The sequence below is a fragment of the Heptranchias perlo genome, chromosome 12 (genome assembly GCF_035084215.1).
Source record: "Heptranchias perlo isolate sHepPer1 chromosome 12, sHepPer1.hap1, whole genome shotgun sequence".
NCBI classification, from domain to species: domain Eukaryota; kingdom Metazoa; phylum Chordata; class Chondrichthyes; order Hexanchiformes; family Hexanchidae; genus Heptranchias; species Heptranchias perlo.
The window spans coordinates 65,978,079-65,996,179 of NC_090336.1; the positions used below are offsets into that span (position 1 = coordinate 65,978,079).

The 18,101-nt window shown below is 48.1% G+C and overlaps 5 non-coding genes and 8 pseudogenes across 5 annotated transcripts; 7 read left to right on the top strand and 6 right to left on the bottom strand.

Annotated features, from left to right (window-relative positions):
* Nucleotides 1-1,645: 1,645 nt before the first annotated feature.
* Nucleotides 1,646-1,818, top strand: LOC137330539 (U2 spliceosomal RNA; annotated as a pseudogene).
* A 1,456-nt stretch (nucleotides 1,819-3,274) lies between these two features.
* Nucleotides 3,275-3,386, bottom strand: LOC137328921 (U2 spliceosomal RNA; annotated as a pseudogene).
* Nucleotides 3,387-4,196: 810 nt separating this feature from the next.
* Nucleotides 4,197-4,324, bottom strand: LOC137330620 (U2 spliceosomal RNA; annotated as a pseudogene).
* A 158-nt stretch (nucleotides 4,325-4,482) lies between these two features.
* Nucleotides 4,483-4,559, top strand: trnai-uau (transfer RNA isoleucine (anticodon UAU)). The gene is given in 2 exon segments: nucleotides 4,483-4,519; nucleotides 4,525-4,559. It is a non-coding gene; the product is annotated as a tRNA-Ile (tRNA).
* A 1,613-nt stretch (nucleotides 4,560-6,172) lies between these two features.
* Nucleotides 6,173-6,345, top strand: LOC137330541 (U2 spliceosomal RNA; annotated as a pseudogene).
* A 1,469-nt stretch (nucleotides 6,346-7,814) lies between these two features.
* LOC137328923 (U2 spliceosomal RNA) lies at nucleotides 7,815-7,926 on the bottom strand (annotated as a pseudogene).
* An 828-nt stretch (nucleotides 7,927-8,754) lies between these two features.
* On the bottom strand, nucleotides 8,755-8,945 carry LOC137328212 (U2 spliceosomal RNA). Its single transcript, XR_010964698.1, has one exon. It is a non-coding gene; the product is annotated as a U2 spliceosomal RNA (small nuclear RNA).
* Nucleotides 8,946-10,042: 1,097 nt separating this feature from the next.
* Nucleotides 10,043-10,119, top strand: trnai-uau (transfer RNA isoleucine (anticodon UAU)). The gene is given in 2 exon segments: nucleotides 10,043-10,079; nucleotides 10,085-10,119. It is a non-coding gene; the product is annotated as a tRNA-Ile (tRNA).
* A 1,613-nt stretch (nucleotides 10,120-11,732) lies between these two features.
* LOC137330542 (U2 spliceosomal RNA) lies at nucleotides 11,733-11,905 on the top strand (annotated as a pseudogene).
* A 1,469-nt stretch (nucleotides 11,906-13,374) lies between these two features.
* Nucleotides 13,375-13,486, bottom strand: LOC137328924 (U2 spliceosomal RNA; annotated as a pseudogene).
* An 828-nt stretch (nucleotides 13,487-14,314) lies between these two features.
* LOC137328213 (U2 spliceosomal RNA) lies at nucleotides 14,315-14,505 on the bottom strand. Its single transcript, XR_010964699.1, has one exon. It is a non-coding gene; the product is annotated as a U2 spliceosomal RNA (small nuclear RNA).
* Nucleotides 14,506-15,602: 1,097 nt separating this feature from the next.
* trnai-uau (transfer RNA isoleucine (anticodon UAU)) lies at nucleotides 15,603-15,679 on the top strand. The gene is given in 2 exon segments: nucleotides 15,603-15,639; nucleotides 15,645-15,679. It is a non-coding gene; the product is annotated as a tRNA-Ile (tRNA).
* Nucleotides 15,680-17,295: 1,616 nt separating this feature from the next.
* Nucleotides 17,296-17,468, top strand: LOC137330571 (U2 spliceosomal RNA; annotated as a pseudogene).
* Nucleotides 17,469-18,101: the final 633 nt, after the last annotated feature.

The window sequence follows — 18,101 nt, forward strand, 5'->3', positions numbered from 1 at the left end:
GCAGACTTTGAGCAAGAGAACATTTTTTGCCAGGACATCTAACCAAGATGAAAAGCCATCTCCGTAACACCCCCCTTCCCTTTGGCTGAGGTAACACGATCACAGCTTTTGCATTTTCGGGTGCTTAATCAACGGGCGCGCAGGATCTCAATGGAGCGCAGAATCGGTCCTGCAGCTGCCAAGTAAAGTCTGGGGTTTGCTAAGGCTGGTTCCCGGCAATAAGTCGTAGGAGAGAGGCAGGGTGGCATGGGCAATAGACTGCAGCAGGCGTGGCGGGCAGGGCGGGGTGCATGTGCCCAACACCACCATCCCCCACCCACCCACCCATCCTTTTCCAATGGAGGCGCCCGTGCCTGCAGTCGCACGGAAATCCAACAGGGGGCAACCTCCAGCTTAGCTGTCGAGCGGGAAACGTGGTGAGGCCTCACCCTGAAATATAGGCCAAGTCCCCATGGACAGATACGGGAAGAAAAACACAATGGCGGCTGCTTACCTTGCTGAGCAGGAGTGAAAGTGGCGTCAGCGGCGTTGGCAACATGGCGCACCGGCCGGGCGAGAAACAACGCGTAGCAAGCAACAACCTACGAAGGAAAGGAGAGCATGGTCAAGCAGCTGTAAAAAGTTTTCCTTCTTTTATAACAATATTGACTACAGTAATAACATATGGTCCAAAAAAGAAACAAAATCTGTTTTTGTTTTTCGAATCTCCCCGAAGGGAGCTGCACCGATCCTGGAAGCACTGCTATACCAGGTCGATGCGCGGAGTGGACGGAGCAAACTCTTGTTCCATCTCTCTGTTCCCTTTAAGTTATGTTCAGCTGTGCGAGGTTGAGACAGTGCTTTGGATGGAGTGTGGAGTTCCAAAATAGAAGCAGTCCCTTTAAATCAGTGTCGTACAAATGAGTTACTGCCCCCGGGGTGCAATCGGAAAAACCGAGGCCAGTACCAACCAGAGGTGTGACGTGACGCTCTACGAAGGGAACAGGCTTATCCTAGCTGCTAGAAAAGTGAAAACTATCCATACTGTAAAAAAGTCTGTCACAAAACTTTTGACTTGAAATACAAAATAGCGAGCTTACCTGAGCGTGTGTCACAGCCTTTGCCCTCTGACCCCTTTATCTCTCCCAGCTGGTATCCTTTTTTTTGCCCTTTCAGTGTTACGTCCTGGTTTCTTGTGCTTACTGTAGCTTCCAGACTCCTCCTGGCAATACGCTTGGCCGGCCTCTACTTGTGAGTGCTCTGTGACAGATCAGCGCTCTGTATTCTTTCTGCCATCAGTCGTGGTTTCTAAAGGAGAAACATTTAACTCGTTCAATCATCTCTTGCCTGCGTAAAATCCAGGTAGAACCTAAAATGCTGCTGTTTCATCCGCTCCCAGCACTGTGTGTCTTGTCTTTTCCTCAGTTTGGGTGTGAGTGGGTATTGTTGTCTCCAGCCCTCCTGCTGACACAGACAGGTTTCAGGTACAGAGATGGGCCAACACCATGACCCCTCCCACGACTCCAGCCCATTAAACAAAAGCAGACATCAGGCCCATTAACTGAGCAGAAATAAATGGTCAGAGAACTAAATCTGGCTTCACAATGGGCCACAAAAAAATCTTAAGGGGGGCAAACAGATCAGAGCAGGAGGGAGTTTACAAATTATAATTTCTTGGCTTTTGGTTAAGATCAAGTGTAACATTCTTAACAAATTACCATGTGATGTCCCCTATCTGGGGGCCAAATATTAAATTTTGCAACAGAGAGATGGAATAAGGACTTGCTCCACCATTGCAGGGGCTGCAGGAAAGTTTCACTCTCCCCCCGCCCTCCTTCAGGGGAAACCTCGAAGTAACAGATCGACTATTGAATTCTTAGACCGAGATGCCTTTGAGTAGCTCACAATTATGGAGTCACTCACACCCTCTCTTCTCTCTCCAGCTCCTTCTTTGCTCGTGATCATTAATTAAGCATTTTTTCAATGTCAATTTATATTTTATTTCATAAAATTTACGGATACACACAGTTCAATGTAAAAAGAGAAATGAAATTTCAAGCAATACAGTTCAAACCAATACAACAATAACAACTTGCATTTATATAGGGCCTTTAATGGAGTGAAACTTCCCAAGGTGCTTCACAGGAGCGATTATCAAACAAAATTTGACACCAAGGCACAGAAGGAAGTATATGGACAGGTGACCAAAAGCTTGGTCAAAGTGGTAGGTTTTAAGGAGTGTTTTAAAGGAGGCGAGAGAGGTAGAGAGGCAGAGAGGTTTAGGGAGGGAATTCCAGAGCAACTGAAGGCACGGTCACCAATGATGACATTTGGCCGAACGTCTTGTCGCCAGAACTGACCAACAGGGCCCGGGATGTTGCCTGAATGGCAGTGAGAATGGGAGGGGAGAGATTAAGGGAGGAAATGAGGGCAGTGAACTCAGAGGAGAGAGAGCATGATGAGTTGAGATGGACGTTGAAATCATCAAGGATGAGAAGTCGCTCGGTGCAGAGGCTGAGGGAGGAAATCAGTGAAGATATCTCAGTGAGAAACTTTGTGTGGGACTTGGGTGGGCGGTAGAGAATGAGGATTTTAAAGGAGAGGCAATTAAATGCAGATCGTGCACACTACGACCCCGTTATTAAAATTGAAGTCACAATCCAAATCTTCTAATACATTCTGTACAATACAAGGTGGGGTGGCCTTCCACGGTGCCTTTCCCCGTAGAGCTTTTGCGTAGGTCGCACCTCGCCTCAGTGCGTCCCGCAGCACGTACTCCTGGATCTTGGAATGTGCCACTCGGCAACACTCAATCATGGACAGCTCCTTCAGCTGGAAGACCAGCAGGTCTCGGGTGGACCAAAGGGCCTTCTTCACCGACATGATGGTCTTCCAGCAGCAGTTGATATCTGCCTCTGAGTGCGTCCCGGGGAACAGCCCGTAGAGCACAGCGTCCTGTGTTATCGGACTGTTTGGGATGAACCGGGACATAGAGAACAGAGAAACATAGAAAATAGGAGCAAGAGTAGGCCATTCAAAATGATCATGGCTGATCGTCTAACTCAGTACCCTGTTCCCGCTTTTTCCCCATCTCCCTTGATCCCTTTAGCATGAAGAAATATATCTATCTCCTTCTTGAATACATCCAATGACTTGGCCTCCACTGCCTTCTGTGGCAGAGAATTCCACAGGTTCACCACACTCTGAGTGAAGAAATGTCTCCTCCTCTCGGTTCTAAATGGCATACCCCGTATCCTGAGACTGTGACCCCTGGTTCTGGACTCCCCAGCCATCGGGAACATCCTCCCTGCACCTAATATTTGGTCCCCAGAGAGGGGACGTATCAGATATTAAACTGATAAGAACAGAAACTACACTTGATCTGAGCCAAAAGGCCGAGAAGCGATAACCGGTAAACTCCCGCTCCTGCTCCATTCTTCCTCGGACTCTCTCTACTTCTTCAAAATGGTGTTGGGTGACTGAGCTTAGGTGTGAAGAGTGGCCGGCAGACTTTGAGCAAGAGAACATTTTTTGCCAGGACATCTAACCAAGATGAAAAGCCATCTGCGTAACACCCCCCTTCCCTTTGGCTGAGGTAACACGATCACAGCTTTTGCATTTTCGGGTGCTTAATCAACGGGCGCGCAGGATCTCAATGGAGCGCAGAATCGGTCCTGCAGCTGCCAAGTAAAGTCTGGGGTTTGCTAAGGCTGGTTCCCGGCAATAAGTCGTAGGAGACAGGCAGGGTGGCATGGGAATAGACTGCAGCAGGCGTGGCGGGCAGGGCGGGGTGCATGTGCCCAACACCACCAACCCACCCACCCACCCATCCTTTTCCAATGGAGGCGGCCGTGCCTGCAGTCGCACGGAAATCCAACAGGGGGCAACCTCCAGCTTAGCTGTCGAGCGGGAAACGTGGTGAGGCCTCACCCTGAAATATAGGCCAAGTCCCCATGGACAGATACGGGAAGAAAAACACAATGGTGGCTGCTTACCTTGCTGAGCAGGAGTGAAAGTGGCGTCAGCGGCGTTGGCAACATGGCGCACCGGCCGGGCGAGAAACAACGCGGAGCGAGCAACAACCTACGAAGGAAAGGAGAGCATGGTCAAGCAGCTGTAAAAAGTTTTCCTTCTTTTATAACAATATTGACTACAGTAATAACATATGGTCCAAAAAAGAAACAAAATCTGTTTTTTGTTTTTCGAATCTCCCCGAAGGGAGCTGCTCCGATCCTGGAAGCACTGCTATACCAAGTCGATGCGCGGAGTGGACGGAGCAAGCTCTTGTTCCATCTCTCTGTTCCAAAATTCAATTTAATATTCGGTCCCGAAGCCGAGAAGCGATAACCTCCTGAATAGACGTTTGCCATTTCACCGACTGTGAAAAGACTGACTGTCAAAGTGGAAATGGCAACTCAAGCCCTCTGCTGGTGACACTGCTGCTACTGTAGGGAGCCATGTGTTCAGCCTCATGTATCTGTTTCCAGGGGATTGATGGCAATGCCCCTGGTGGTCCAGTGGTTAGGATGTAACATTTATAAATCCTTGTTGAGACCCGGGTTCGAATCCAGGTCAGGGGATGATTTTCTGGTGCAGATTAATTGGCACCATCAAGAAAATCTCTCATCCTGAGCGCAATGCTCCACCCAAACCAGTGCCTTTTACTCACCTTAACACTCAGTTCGGAGCACAGTTTAATCTCACAGCTTTCAATGTGACCATTCACAGTGCACTCTCTCCAAACACACACACTGTCTGCTTGCTTTTTTAAAGTCAGCAACGTGAAGTTATTTCGCATCTCACTTGTGGCAGTTTAAACGTTGCCAACCGTTAACATTGTGTCTCTCGCGCTCTCTGTTTCGGGAAATGTCTGATTTGGAAACAATTAATTCTGGAACTGCAATTTTAAAACTGCAGTAATTTTTCACACAACAACTGGAGTTAAATGCTTCAGGTCAGGAGACCAAGTCTGTGGAAAGTGGCATGTCCCAATACACAGGCTTGCAGCTTCCTGAAAAGTGACCTGAGACTGACGTCTTTCCCTCCAAGGTAAAACTGCAAGAGGGAAAAGGAAGAAAGGGAGTGGCACTCATCCAGACCAGGAGAAAACAAACAACACCCCAGTTGCAATATCTCAGCATTCTGAGTAATAATCCAGGCTCCAAAAATCTGTTCAGCATTTTTAATATCTGGGCGCACCGTTCCCAGAGACAGTGCAAGAGCAACACAGGAGGCACGTTCAAATGCACTAGCAGCCCAAACAAATAATCCAGCAACTAATCTGTAACTCCTGCATGATCCCTTTAAATACCGCTGGTGGCGGGGGATGTGGGGGGTCTTTCATGCCCTTTAAGTTATGTTCAGCTGTGCGAGGTTGAGACAGTGCTTTGGATGGAGTGTGGAGTTCCAAAATAGAAGCAGTCCCTTTAAATCAGTGTCGTACAAATGAGTTACTGCCCCCGGGGTGCAATCGGAAAAACCGAGGCCAGTACCAATCAGAGGTGTGACGTGACGCTCTACGAAGGGAACAGGCTTATCCTAGCTGCTAGAAAAGTGAAAACTATCCATACTGTAAAAAAGTCTGTCACACAAAACTTTTGACTTGAAATACAAAATAGCGAGCTTACCTGAGCGTGTGTCACAGCCTTTGCCCTCTGACCCCTTTATCTCTCCCAGCTGGTATCCTTTTTTTTGCCCTTTCAGTGTTACGTCCTGGTTTCTTGTGCTTACTGTAGCTTCCAGACTCCTCCTGGCAATACGCTTGGCCGGCCTCTACTTGTGAGTGCTCTGTGACAGATCAGCGCTCTGTATTCTTTCTGCCATCAGTCGTGGTTTCTAAAGGAGAAACATTTAACTCGTTCAATCATCTCTTGCCTGCGTAAAATCCAGGTAGAACCTAAAATGCTGCTGTTTCATCCGCTCCCAGCACTGTGTGTCTTGTCTTTTCCTCAGTTTGGGTGTGAGTGGGTATTGTTGTCTCCAGCCCTCCTGCTGACACAGACAGGTTTCAGGTACAGAGATGGGCCAACACCATGACCCCTCCCCCGACTCCAGCCCATTAAACAAAAGCAGACATCAGGCCCATTAACTGAGCAGAAATAAATGGTCAGAGAACTAAATCTGGCTTCACAATGGGCCACAAAAAAATCTTAAGGGGGACAGACAGATCAGAGCAGGAGGGAGTTTACAAATTATAATTTCTTGGCTTTTGGTTAAGATCAAGTGTAACATTCTTAACAAATTACCATGTGATGTCCCCTATCTGGGGGCCAAATATTAAATTTTGCAACAGAGAGATGGAATAAGGACTTGCTCCACCATTGCAGGGGCTGCAGGAAAGTTTCACTCTCCCCCCGCCCTCCTTCAGGGGAAACCTCGAAGTAACAGATCGACTATTGAATTCTTAGACCGAGATGCCTTTGAGTAGCTCACAATTATGGAGTCACTCACACCCTCTCTTCTCTCTCCAGCTCCTTCTTTGCTCGTGATCAATAATTAAGCATTTTTTCAATGTCAATTTATATTTTATTTCATAAAATTTACGGATACACACAGTTCAATGTAAAAAGAGAAATGAAATTTCAAGCAATACAGTTCAAACCAATACAACAATAACAACTTGCATTTATATAAGGCCTTTAATGGAGTGAAACTTCCCAAGGTGCTTCACAGGAGCGATTATCAAACAAAATTTGACACCAAGGCACAGAAGGAAGTATATGGACAGGTGACCAAAAGCTTGGTCAAAGTGGTAGGTTTTAAGGAGTGTTTTAAAGGAGGCGAGAGAGGTAGAGAGGCAGAGAGGTTTAGGGAGGGAATTCCAGAGCTTAGGGCCGAGGCAACTGAAGGCACGGTCACCAATGATGACATTTGGCCGAACGTCTTGTCGCCAGAACTGACCAACAGGGCCCGGGATGTAGCCTGAATGGCAGTGAGAATGGGAGGGGAGAGATTAAGGGAGGAAATGAGGGCAGTGAACTCAGAGGAGAGAGAGCATGATGAGTTGAGATGGACGTTGAAATCATCAAGGATGAGAAGTCGCTCGGTGCAGAGGCTGAGGGAGGAAATCAGTGAAGATATCTCAGTGAGAAACTTTGTGTGGGACTTGGGTGGGCGGTAGAGAATGAGGATTTTAAAGGAGAGGCAATTAAATGCAGATCGTACACACTACGATCCCGTTATTACAATTGAAGTCACAATCCAAATCTTCTAATACATTCTGTACAATACAAGGTGGGGTGGCCTTCCACGGTGCCTTTCCCCGTAGAGCTTTTGCGTAGGTCGCACCTCGCCTCAGTGCGTCCCGCAGCACGTACTCCTGGATCTTGGAATGTGCCACTCGGCAACACTCAATCCTGGACAGCTCCTTCAGCTGGAAGACCAGCAGGTCTCGGGTGGACCAAAGGGCCTTCTTCACCGACATGATGGTCTTCCAGCAGCAGTTGATATCTGCCTCTGTGTGCGTCCCGGGGATCAGCCCGTAGAGCACAGCGTCCTGTGTTATCGGACTGTTTGGGATGAACCGGGACATAGAGAACAGAGAAACATAGAAAATAGGAGCAAGAGTAGGCCATTCAAAATGATCATGGCTGATCGTCTAACTCAGTACCCTGTTCCCGCTTTTTCCCCATCTCCCTTGATCCCTTTAGCATGAAGAAATATATCTATCTCCTTCTTGAATACATCCAATGACTTGGCCTCCACTGCCTTCTGTGGCAGAGAATTCCACAGGTTCACCACACTCTGAGTGAAGAAATGTCTCCTCCTCTCGGTTCTAAATGGCATACCCCGTATCCTGAGACTGTGACCCCTGGTTCTGGACTCCCCAGCCATCGGGAACATCCTCCCTGCACCTAATATTTGGTCCCCAGAGAGGGGACGTATCAGATATTAAACTGATAAGAACAGAAACTACACTTGATCTGAGCCAAAAGGCCGAGAAGCGATAACCGGTAAACTCCCGCTCCTGCTCCATTCTTCCTCGGACTCTCTCTACTTCTTCAAAATGGTGTTGGGTGACTGAGCTTAGGTGTGAAGAGTGGCCGGCAGACTTTGAGCAAGAGAACATTTTTTGCCAGGACATCTAACCAAGATGAAAAGCCATCTGCGTAACACCCCCCTTCCCTTTGGCTGAGGTAACACGATCACAGCTTTTGCATTTTCGGGTGCTTAATCAACGGGCGCGCAGGATCTCAATGGAGCGCAGAATCGGTCCTGCAGCTGCCAAGTAAAGTCTGGGGTTTGCTAAGGCTGGTTCCCGGCAATAAGTCGTAGGAGACAGGCAGGGTGGCATGGGCAATAGACTGCAGCAGGCGTGGCGGGCAGGGCGGGGTGCATGTGCCCAACACCACCAACCCCCATCCACCCACCCATCCACCATCCACCCATCCTTTTCCAATAGAGGCGCCCGTGCCTGCAGTCGCACGGAAATCCAACAGGGGGCAACCTCCAGCTTAGCTGTCGAGCGGGAAACGTGGTGAGGCCTCACCCTGAAATATAGGCCAAGTCCCCATGGACAGATACGGGAAGAAAAACACAATGGTGGCTGCTTACCTTGCTGGGCAGGAGTGAAAGTGGCGTCAGCGGCGTTGGCAACATGGCGCAACGGCCGGGCGAGGAACAACGCGCAGCGAGCATCAACCTCCGAAGGAAAAGAGAGCATGGTCAAGCAGCTGTAAAAAGTTTTCCTTCTTTTATAACAATATTGACTACAGTAATAACATATGGTCCAAAAAAGAAACAAAATCTGTTTTTTGTTTTTCGAATCTCCCCGAGGGGAGCTGCACCGATCCTGGAAGCACTGCGATACCAGGTCGATGCGCGGAGTGGACGGAGCAAGCTCTCGTTCCATCTCCCTGTTCCAAAAATCAATTTAATATTTGGTCCCCAGATAGGGAACGTATCAGATATTAAACTGATAAGAACAGAAACTACAATGGATCTTAGCCAAAAGGCCGAGAAGCGATAACCGGTAAACTCCCGCTCCTGCTCCATTCTTCCTCGGACTCTCTCTTCTTCTTCAAAATGGTGTTGGGTGACTGAGCTTAGGTGTGAAGAGTGGCCGGCAAACTTTGAGCAACACAATATTTTTTACCAGAACATCTAACCAAGATGAAAAGCCATCTCCGTAACACCCCCCTTCCCTTTGGCTGAGGTAACACGATCACAGCTTTTGCATTTTCGGGTGCTTAATCAACGGGCGCGCAGGATCTCAATGGAGCGCAGAATCGGTCCTGCAGCTGCCAAGTAAAGTCTGGGGTTTGCTAAGGCTGGTTCCCGGCAATAAGTCGTAGGAGACAGGCAGGGTGGCATGGGAATAGACTGCAGCAGGCGTGGCGGGCAGGGCGGGGTGCATGTGCCCAACACCACCAACCCCCATCCACCCACCCATCCTTTTCCAATGGAGGCGCCCGTGCCTGCAGTCGCACGGAAATCCAACAGGGGGCAACCTCCAGCTTAGCTGTCGAGCGGGAAACGTGGTGAGGCCTCACCCTGAAATATAGGCCAAGTCCCCATGGACAGATACGGGAAGAAAAACACAATGGTGGCTGCTTACCTTGCTGAGCAGGAGTGAAAGTGGCGTCAGCGGCGTTGGCAACATGGCGCAACGGCCGGGCGAGGAACAACGCGTAGCGAGCATCAACCTACGAAGGAAAGGAGAGCATGGTCAAGCAGCTGTAAAAAGTTTTCCTTCTTTTATAACAATATTGACTACAGTAATAACATATGGTCCAAAAAAGAAACAAAATCTGTTTTTGTTTTTCGAATCTCCCCGAGGGGAGCTGCACCGATCCTGGAAGCACTGCTGTACCAGGTCGATGCGCGGAGTGGACGGAGCAATCTCTCGTTCCATCTCTCTGTTCCAAAAATCAATTTATCATTCGGTCCCGAAGCCGAGAAGCGACAACCTCCTGAAGAGACGTTTCCCATTTCACTGACTGTGAAAAGACTGACTGTCAAAGTGGAAATGGCAACTCAAGCCCTCTGCTGGTGACACTGCTGCTACTGTAGGGAGCCATGTGTTCAGCCTCATGTATCTGTTTCCAGGGGATTGATGGCAATGCCCCTGGTGGTCCAGTGGTTAGGATGTAACATTTATAAATCCTTGTTGAGACCTGGGTTCGAATCCTGGTCAGGGGATGATTTTCAGGTGCAGATTAATTGGCACCATCAAGAAAATCTCTCATCCTGAGCGCAATGCTCCACCCAAACCAGTGCCTTTTACTCACCTTAACACTCAGTTGGGAGCACAGTTTAATCTCACAGCTTTCAATGTGGCCATTCACAGTGCACTCTCTCCAAACACACACACTGTCTGCTTGCTTTTTTAAAGTCAGCAACGTGAAGTTATTTCGCCTCTCACTTGTGGCAGTTTAAACGTTGCCAACCGTTAACATTGTGTCTCTCGCGCTCTCTGTTTCGGGAAATGTCTGATTTGGAAACAATTAATTCTGGAACTGCAATTTTAAAACTGCAGTAATTTTTCACACAACAACTGGAGTTAAATGCTTCAGGTCAGGAGACCAAGTCTGTGGAAAGTGGCATGTCCCAATACACAGGCTTGCAGCTTCCTGAAAAGTGACCTGAGACTGACGTCTTTCCCTCCAAGGTAAAACTGCAAGAGGGAAAAGGAAGAAAGGGAGTGGCACTCATCCAGACCAGGAGAAAACAAACAACACCCCAGTTGCAATATCTCAGCATTCTGAGTAATAATCCAGGCTCCAAAAATCTGTTCAGCATTTTTAATATCTGGGCGCACCGTTCCCAGAGACAGTGCAAGAGCAACACAGGAGGCACGTTCAAATGCACTAGCAGCCCAAACAAATAATCCAGCAACTAATCTGTAACTCCTGCATGATCCCTTTAAATACCGCTGGTGGCGGGGGATGTGGGGGGTCTTTCATGCCCTTTAAGTTATGTTCAGCTGTGCGAGGTTGAGACAGTGCTTTGGATGGAGTGTGGAGTTCCAAAATAGAAGCAGTCCCTTTAAATCAGTGTCGTACAAATGAGTTACTGCCCCCGGGGTGCAATCGGAAAAACCGAGGCCAGTACCAATCAGAGGTGTGACGTGACGCTCTACGAAGGGAACAGGCTTATCCTAGCTGCTAGAAAAGTGAAAACTATCCATACTGTAAAAAAGTCTGTCACACAAAACTTTTGACTTGAAATACAAAATAGCGAGCTTACCTGAGCGTGTGTCACAGCCTTTGCCCTCTGACCCCTTTATCTCTCCCAGCTGGTATCCTTTTTTTTGCCCTTTCAGTGTTACGTCCTGGTTTCTTGTGCTTACTGTAGCTTCCAGACTCCTCCTGGCAATACGCTTGGCCGGCCTCTACTTGTGAGTGCTCTGTGACAGATCAGCGCTCTGTATTCTTTCTGCCATCAGTCGTGGTTTCTAAAGGAGAAACATTTAACTCGTTCAATCATCTCTTGCCTGCGTAAAATCCAGGTAGAACCTAAAATGCTGCTGTTTCATCCGCTCCCAGCACTGTGTGTCTTGTCTTTTCCTCAGTTTGGGTGTGAGTGGGTATTGTTGTCTCCAGCCCTCCTGCTGACACAGACAGGTTTCAGGTACAGAGATGGGCCAACACCATGACCCCTCCCCCGACTCCAGCCCATTAAACAAAAGCAGACATCAGGCCCATTAACTGAGCAGAAATAAATGGTCAGAGAACTAAATCTGGCTTCACAATGGGCCACAAAAAAATCTTAAGGGGGGCAGACAGATCAGAGCAGGAGGGAGTTTACAAATTATAATTTCTTGGCTTTTGGTTAAGATCAAGTGTAACATTCTTAACAAATTACCATGTGATGTCCCCTATCTGGGGGCCAAATATTAAATTTTGCAACAGAGAGATGGAATAAGGACTTGCTCCACCATTGCAGGGGCTGCAGGAAAGTTTCACTCTCCCCCCGCCCTCCTTCAGGGGAAACCTCGAAGTAACAGATCGACTATTGAATTCTTAGACCGAGATGCCTTTGAGTAGCTCACAATTATGGAGTCACTCACACCCTCTCTTCTCTCTCCAGCTCCTTCTTTGCTCGTGATCAATAATTAAGCATTTTTTCAATGTCAATTTATATTTTATTTCATAAAATTTACGGATACACACAGTTCAATGTAAAAAGAGAAATGAAATTTCAAGCAATACAGTTCAAACCAATACAACAATAACAACTTGCATTTATATAAGGCCTTTAATGGAGTGAAACTTCCCAAGGTGCTTCACAGGAGCGATTATCAAACAAAATTTGACACCAAGGCACAGAAGGAAGTATATGGACAGGTGACCAAAAGCTTGGTCAAAGTGGTAGGTTTTAAGGAGTGTTTTAAAGGAGGCGAGAGAGGTAGAGAGGCAGAGAGGTTTAGGGAGGGAATTCCAGAGCTTAGGGCCGAGGCAACTGAAGGCACGGTCACCAATGATGACATTTGGCCGAACGTCTTGTCGCCAGAACTGACCAACAGGGCCCGGGATGTAGCCTGAATGGCAGTGAGAATGGGAGGGGAGAGATTAAGGGAGGAAATGAGGGCAGTGAACTCAGAGGAGAGAGAGCATGATGAGTTGAGATGGACGTTGAAATCATCAAGGATGAGAAGTCGCTCGGTGCAGAGGCTGAGGGAGGAAATCAGTGAAGATATCTCAGTGAGAAACTTTGTGTGGGACTTGGGTGGGCGGTAGAGAATGAGGATTTTAAAGGAGAGGCAATTAAATGCAGATCGTACACACTACGATCCCGTTATTACAATTGAAGTCACAATCCAAATCTTCTAATACATTCTGTACAATACAAGGTGGGGTGGCCTTCCACGGTGCCTTTCCCCGTAGAGCTTTTGCGTAGGTCGCACCTCGCCTCAGTGCGTCCCGCAGCACGTACTCCTGGATCTTGGAATGTGCCACTCGGCAACACTCAATCCTGGACAGCTCCTTCAGCTGGAAGACCAGCAGGTCTCGGGTGGACCAAAGGGCCTTCTTCACCGACATGATGGTCTTCCAGCAGCAGTTGATATCTGCCTCTGTGTGCGTCCCGGGGAACAGCCCGTAGAGCACAGCGTCCTGTGTTATCGGACTGTTTGGGATGAACCGGGACATAGAGAACAGAGAAACATAGAAAATAGGAGCAAGAGTAGGCCATTCAAAATGATCATGGCTGATCGTCTAACTCAGTACCCTGTTCCCGCTTTTTCCCCATCTCCCTTGATCCCTTTAGCATGAAGAAATATATCTATCTCCTTCTTGAATACATCCAATGACTTGGCCTCCACTGCCTTCTGTGGCAGAGAATTCCACAGGTTCACCACACTCTGAGTGAAGAAATGTCTCCTCCTCTCGGTTCTAAATGGCATACCCCGTATCCTGAGACTGTGACCCCTGGTTCTGGACTCCCCAGCCATCGGGAACATCCTCCCTGCACCTAATATTTGGTCCCCAGAGAGGGGACGTATCAGATATTAAACTGATAAGAACAGAAACTACACTTGATCTGAGCCAAAAGGCCGAGAAGCGATAACCGGTAAACTCCCGCTCCTGCTCCATTCTTCCTCGGACTCTCTCTACTTCTTCAAAATGGTGTTGGGTGACTGAGCTTAGGTGTGAAGAGTGGCCGGCAGACTTTGAGCAAGAGAACATTTTTTGCCAGGACATCTAACCAAGATGAAAAGCCATCTGCGTAACACCCCCCTTCCCTTTGGCTGAGGTAACACGATCACAGCTTTTGCATTTTCGGGTGCTTAATCAACGGGCGCGCAGGATCTCAATGGAGCGCAGAATCGGTCCTGCAGCTGCCAAGTAAAGTCTGGGGTTTGCTAAGGCTGGTTCCCGGCAATAAGTCGTAGGAGACAGGCAGGGTGGCATGGGCAATAGACTGCAGCAGGCGTGGCGGGCAGGGCGGGGTGCATGTGCCCAACACCACCAACCCCCATCCACCCACCCATCCACCATCCACCCATCCTTTTCCAATAGAGGCGCCCGTGCCTGCAGTCGCACGGAAATCCAACAGGGGGCAACCTCCAGCTTAGCTGTCGAGCGGGAAACGTGGTGAGGCCTCACCCTGAAATATAGGCCAAGTCCCCATGGACAGATACGGGAAGAAAAACACAATGGTGGCTGCTTACCTTGCTGGGCAGGAGTGAAAGTGGCGTCAGCGGCGTTGGCAACATGGCGCAACGGCCGGGCGAGGAACAACGCGCAGCGAGCATCAACCTCCGAAGGAAAAGAGAGCATGGTCAAGCAGCTGTAAAAAGTTTTCCTTCTTTTATAACAATATTGACTACAGTAATAACATATGGTCCAAAAAAGAAACAAAATCTGTTTTTTGTTTTTCGAATCTCCCCGAGGGGAGCTGCACCGATCCTGGAAGCACTGCGATACCAGGTCGATGCGCGGAGTGGACGGAGCAAGCTCTCGTTCCATCTCCCTGTTCCAAAAATCAATTTAATATTTGGTCCCCAGATAGGGAACGTATCAGATATTAAACTGATAAGAACAGAAACTACAATGGATCTTAGCCAAAAGGCCGAGAAGCGATAACCGGTAAACTCCCGCTCCTGCTCCATTCTTCCTCGGACTCTCTCTTCTTCTTCAAAATGGTGTTGGGTGACTGAGCTTAGGTGTGAAGAGTGGCCGGCAAACTTTGAGCAACACAATATTTTTTACCAGAACATCTAACCAAGATGAAAAGCCATCTCCGTAACACCCCCCTTCCCTTTGGCTGAGGTAACACGATCACAGCTTTTGCATTTTCGGGTGCTTAATCAACGGGCGCGCAGGATCTCAATGGAGCGCAGAATCGGTCCTGCAGCTGCCAAGTAAAGTCTGGGGTTTGCTAAGGCTGGTTCCCGGCAATAAGTCGTAGGAGACAGGCAGGGTGGCATGGGAATAGACTGCAGCAGGCGTGGCGGGCAGGGCGGGGTGCATGTGCCCAACACCACCAACCCCCATCCACCCACCCATCCTTTTCCAATGGAGGCGCCCGTGCCTGCAGTCGCACGGAAATCCAACAGGGGGCAACCTCCAGCTTAGCTGTCGAGCGGGAAACGTGGTGAGGCCTCACCCTGAAATATAGGCCAAGTCCCCATGGACAGATACGGGAAGAAAAACACAATGGTGGCTGCTTACCTTGCTGAGCAGGAGTGAAAGTGGCGTCAGCGGCGTTGGCAACATGGCGCAACGGCCGGGCGAGGAACAACGCGTAGCGAGCATCAACCTACGAAGGAAAGGAGAGCATGGTCAAGCAGCTGTAAAAAGTTTTCCTTCTTTTATAACAATATTGACTACAGTAATAACATATGGTCCAAAAAAGAAACAAAATCTGTTTTTGTTTTTCGAATCTCCCCGAGGGGAGCTGCACCGATCCTGGAAGCACTGCTGTACCAGGTCGATGCGCGGAGTGGACGGAGCAATCTCTCGTTCCATCTCTCTGTTCCAAAAATCAATTTATCATTCGGTCCCGAAGCCGAGAAGCGACAACCTCCTGAAGAGACGTTTCCCATTTCACTGACTGTGAAAAGACTGACTGTCAAAGTGGAAATGGCAACTCAAGCCCTCTGCTGGTGACACTGCTGCTACTGTAGGGAGCCATGTGTTCAGCCTCATGTATCTGTTTCCAGGGGATTGATGGCAATGCCCCTGGTGGTCCAGTGGTTAGGATGTAACATTTATAAATCCTTGTTGAGACCTGGGTTCGAATCCTGGTCAGGGGATGATTTTCAGGTGCAGATTAATTGGCACCATCAAGAAAATCTCTCATCCTGAGCGCAATGCTCCACCCAAACCAGTGCCTTTTACTCACCTTAACACTCAGTTGGGAGCACAGTTTAATCTCACAGCTTTCAATGTGGCCATTCACAGTGCACTCTCTCCAAACACACACACTGTCTGCTTGCTTTTTTAAAGTCAGCAACGTGAAGTTATTTCGCCTCTCACTTGTGGCAGTTTAAACGTTGCCAACCGTTAACATTGTGTCTCTCGCGCTCTCTGTTTCGGGAAATGTCTGATTTGGAAACAATTAATTCTGGAACTGCAATTTTAAAACTGCAGTAATTTTTCACACAACAACTGGAGTTAAATGCTTCAGGTCAGGAGACCAAGTCTGTGGAAAGTGGCATGTCCCAATACACAGGCTTGCAGCTTCCTGAAAAGTGACCTGAGACTGACGTCTTTCCCTCCAAGGTAAAACTGCAAGAGGGAAAAGGAAGAAAGGGAGTGGCACTCATCCAGACCAGGAGAAAACAAACAACACCCCAGTTGCAATATCTCAGCATTCTGAGTAATAATCCAGGCTCCAAAAATCTGTTCAGCATTTTTAATATCTGGGCGCACCGTTCCCAGAGACAGTGCAAGAGCAACACAGGAGGCACGTTCAAATGCACTAGCAGCCCAAACAAATAATCCAGCAACTAATCTGTAACTCCTGCATGATCCCTTTAAATACCGCTGGTGGCGGGGGATGTGGGGGGTCTTTCATGCCCTTTAAGTTATGTTCAGCTGTGCGAGGTTGAGACAGTGCTTTGGATGGAGTGTGGAGTTCCAAAATAGAAGCAGTCCCTTTAAATCAGTGTCGTACAAATGAGTTACTGCCCCCGGGGTGCAATCGGAAAAACCGAGGCCAGTACCAATCAGAGGTGTGACGTGACGCTCTACGAAGGGAACAGGCTTATCCTAGCTGCTAGAAAAGTGAAAACTATCCATACTGTAAAAAAGTCTGTCACACAAAACTTTTGACTTGAAATACAAAATAGCGAGCTTACCTGAGCGTGTGTCACAGCCTTTGCCCTCTGACCCCTTTATCTCTCCCAGCTGGTATCCTTTTTTTTGCCCTTTCAGTGTTACGTCCTGGTTTCTTGTGCTTACTGTAGCTTCCAGACTCCTCCTGGCAATACGCTTGGCCGGCCTCTACTTGTGAGTGCTCTGTGACAGATCAGCGCTCTGTATTCTTTCTGCCATCAGTCGTGGTTTCTAAAGGAGAAACATTTAACTCGTTCAATCATCTCTTGCCTGCGTAAAATCCAGGTAGAACCTAAAATGCTGCTGTTTCATCCGCTCCCAGCACTGTGTGTCTTGTCTTTTCCTCAGTTTGGGTGTGAGTGGGTATTGTTGTCTCCAGCCCTCCTGCTGACACAGACAGGTTTCAGGTACAGAGATGGGCCAACACCATGACCCCTCCCCCGACTCCAGCCCATTAAACAAAAGCAGACATCAGGCCCATTAACTGAGCAGAAATAAATGGTCAGAGAACTAAATCTGGCTTCACAATGGGCCACAAAAAAATCTTAAGAAGGGGGGCAGACAGATCAGAGCAGGAGGGAGTTTACAAATTATAATTTCTTGGCTTTTGGTTAAGATCAAGTGTAACATTCTTAACAAATTACCATGTGATGTCCCCTATCTGGGGGCCAAATATTAAATTTTGCAACACAGAGATGGAATAAGGACTTGCTCCACCATTGCAGGGGCTGCAGGAAAGTTTCACTCTCCCCCCGCCCTCCTTCAGGGGAAACCTCGAAGTAACAGATCGACTATTGAATTCTTAGACCGAGATGCCTTTGAGTAGCTCACAATTATGGAGTCACTCACACCCTCTCTTCTCTCTCCAGCTCCTTCTTTGCTCGTGATCATTAATTAAGCATTTTTTCAATGTCAATTTATATTTTATTTCATAAAATTTACGGATACACACAGTTCAATGTAAAAAGAGAAATGAAATTTCAAGCAATACAGTTCAAACCAATACAACAATAACAACTTGCATTTATATTGGGCCTTTAATGGAGTGAAACTTCCCAAGGTGCTTCACAGGAGCGATTATCAAACAAAATTTGACACTGGGACACATAAGGAGATATTAGGACAGGTAACTAAAAGCTTGGTCAAAGTGGTAGGTTTTAAGGAGTGTTTTAAAGGAGGCGAGAGAGGTAGAGAGGCAGAGAGGTTTAGGGAGGGAATTCCAGAGCTTAGGGCCGAGGCAACTGAAGGCACGGTCACCAATGATGACATTTGGCCGAACGTCTTGTCGCCAGAACTGACCAACAGGGCCCGGGATGTAGCCTGAATGGCAGTGAGAATGGGAGGGGAGAGATTAAGGGAGGAAATGAGGGCAGTGAACTCAGAGGAGAGAGAGCATGA